This window comes from Bos javanicus, chromosome 13 (assembly GCF_032452875.1).
Source record: "Bos javanicus breed banteng chromosome 13, ARS-OSU_banteng_1.0, whole genome shotgun sequence".
Lineage (NCBI taxonomy): Eukaryota > Metazoa > Chordata > Mammalia > Artiodactyla > Bovidae > Bos > Bos javanicus.
Window position 1 is genome coordinate 342836 of NC_083880.1, and position 3376 is coordinate 346211.

General features: G+C 39.4%; 1 pseudogene; it reads right to left on the bottom strand.

The window, feature by feature from the left end:
* Positions 1–1319: 1319 nt before the first annotated feature.
* Positions 1320–2350, bottom strand: LOC133258824 (olfactory receptor 4C6-like; annotated as a pseudogene).
* Positions 2351–3376: the final 1026 nt, after the last annotated feature.

A 3376-nucleotide genomic window follows, 5' to 3' on the forward strand; every position in this document is an offset into this window, starting at 1 on the left:
GTACCCTGATCTTAAAGAGTATCTGACACTTCTAACAAAGTAAGCAAATATTCTTCAGTAAATAAATGGACCTCATAGTTTTCAAAAATAGCTGAGGATAATTAACATGAAATATGTACCTTATACACATGTTTTTGTGTATACAAATAAATACTGGCTTAAATATTGTCCTTACTTCAAATACTGACTGATATTGTAATTATTTCTATCATTTATACTATGTATTTTTTAAATTAAGTAAACTATAACAGAATGCTAATTTAGTCTAAGACATTAGATTTCCCATATGTAGGTGAGGGAGGTGAGGGAGACAGTTTAAAAGGGATCAGTACCTCTCTAGTGACAGACAAAGCAAAATCTGGAGGAAAAGGAATGCCGTTTGGATTTTCAAATCCAACTCTATGATGTAACAGCAAGAAAAAAATTTCCCACAGTTAAAGAAAAATTTAGGTCTCTATAGAGTTACCTTTTTCTCATAAAGGGCATAACTATAGACACTAGATTCTAAAGTATGTTGACTCCCAGTGTGAGTGATTCTTATTCTGCCTCTTTAAGGGAGAAATAACAGCAGCAGAGAATTTTGGCAGTGCTGTAGTCCTTTTTAAATAGTAAACTACTAAGTAAAGTACTAATCTGAGATTGTACTTGCTTCCAAATGTTTCCAGAAAAGACACTTGGAAACATGAAATCAGATAATTCCAACTCCTATATATATATAGGAGTGTGTGTGTGTGTATATATATATATATATATATATATACACACACACACACATACCCCTACTTTTTAGCATTAATTTGTATTAAGAAAAAACAAGTTACTTTTAGACTTATATTCATTCAACAATATTTGTTAAGCACAGTATGAAGCAATAAACACAATATCTGACCTTATCGGGATTACAAATTTGTTGGAGGGAAAAGAGAAAATAAAAGCCAAGAAATAATTGGTAAAGTTTAGTTTCTGACATTGATACTAACGATATAATCAGATGAAGAGTTAAAGAGTTACCTAGAAGAAAATCATCAGGAAAAATGCCTAAGGAGATGACAGTTCATCTGAAAGAAGAAGAAAAAAAATAGAGCCAAAGAAGAAGAACTCTGGGAAAGAGAATTTCAGGAGTGGGCAGAGTAAGAAAAGCAAAAGCCACAAACTATAAAAGGCTTGAATTATTCAAAAGGCAGGAGAAAAATGTAGAGAGAGAAAGAGAAGGTGGGCAGAGCCTTGTGAGAAAAGGAATGGAACACAAACTGCACTGGAGAGGTGGGGAGTAACAGGGTTACAGAGTCTTAGCCTGATTTTCATGATTAAATGATGCCAGTGACTATGTATCCTCAGCAGTTCAGAATGAATGGGAGGGTAAAAGCGCATTGTCCTTGTAACAAAGAATTGCTCTTAGCATGTAAGCTAATGATCACACAAGGCCCCTTGTTTCACCCACAGTTTCTTCATGGCATTTTTCACCTCCATGTTCCTCAAAGTGTAGATCAGGGGATTTAACATGGGAGCAATGATGGTAAAGGGCACAGCCATCACCTTGTCTATGGGGTAGGTGGCCACAGGCCTCACCTAAAAGAAAATACAAGGCACAAAGAACATGAAGATCACCACGAGGTACATGAAGATCACCATGAGGTGGGAGCCACAGGTGGAGATGCCACCCTTCGGAGCTGCAGGACTTCAGGGAGCAGAGAATGACCACATAGGAAGTGATGATGAAGAGGAAGATGGCCACACACATCACTCCACTGTTGAGGATGACTAAGAGGCCCAGGGTGTGGGTGTCCATGCAGGCCAGTTTCAGCAACGAAAACAAATCACATATAAAATGATTAATAACATTAGGGCCACAGAAAGGAATTTGATACATGAAGAGAAGCTGTACTGTTGCATGGGTAAGTGCTCCAAACCATGACCCTCTCAGTAGTAGGCAGCACATCCAAGGCCTCATGATGGTCATGTAGTGAAGGGGCTTACAGATGACCATGTAGCAGTAGTAGGCCATCACAGTAAGAAGGATGATTCCCACTCCACAGAAGAAGTGGTCAATGAAGAGCTGGGCCATGCAGCCTTTGAGGGAGATGGCAGTGCTCTCAGAGAGGGAGTCCACAATCAACTTGGGGGCAATAATGGAAGAGTAGGTAACATCCGTGAGGGAGAAGGACATAAGGAAAAAATGCACGGGTGATCTCAGGCTCTGACTTGTGACCACAGTTACCACAATGAGGAGGTTTCCCAAAATGGTGGACACAGACATGGTTAGAAACACAGCAGAGAGTATTTTCTGCAGCTCTGGATTCTTTACAATGCCCAAAACAATGAATTATGTCACATTGTTGGGATTCCCCATTTACTATGGGCTGATGTAAACTTATCTCTCTGAGCTGGAAAATCTACAAAAGAATATTGTTCTAAATTAGTAATTATTACTAATTTGGGATTTTTATTTTTTGGACTCTCTCTCACACCCTCTTGACTTACCTTTTCCTTCAGCCATCAGTGCAGCAACTTGCTGCAAACAATCGTATCCTGATAACACCTTGATCCTTGTCATTCCCCATACAACACCTTTCACCAGTGTATCTCTTGCCTTTCTGACCCTTGCTGCTTGAGACACTTAGAAGACCCTGCTTCATCACCCTGGGATGTCAACCATGTGATGATATGGAGAATTAACATACCGTTAGGAAATCCTAGATCACCAGTCAATAGGAGCCAGTGGATAAATGGTAACCAGACTAGCACAACTAAGACTCAGTTTTGCTCCTCCCCTGTTTCACTCTCCCCCGTTCACTGTCTTCATTTTCTTTTCCAGAATGAACTACCTACACACAAGTCCTCTCAGCTGCTGCCTTTTAGGAACCCCAAGCTAGGAAGCTGATCTTTTTTTTTTTTCTTTTTAAATTTTTTTTATTTTATTTTATTATTTTTTTTCAATTTTAATTTAAAAAAATTATACATGTGTTCCCCATCCTGAACCCTCCTCCCTCCTCCCTCCCCATACCATCCCTCTGGGTCATCCCAGTGCACCAGCCCCGAGCATCCAGCATCGTGCATTGAACCTGGACTGGCATCTCCTTTCATACATGACATTTCACATGTTTCAATGCCATTCTCCCAAATCTTTCCACCCTCTCCCTCTCCCACAGAGTCCATAAGCCTGTTCTATACATCAGTGTCTCGTATACAGGGTTATCGTTACCATCTTTCTAAATTCCATATATATGCGTTAGTATACTGTATTGGTGTTTGTCCTTCTGGCTTACTTCACTCTGTATAATAGGCTCCAGTTTCATCCACCTCATTAGAACTGATTCAAATGTATTCTTTTTAATGGCTGAGTAATACTCCATTGTGTATATGTACCACAGCTTTC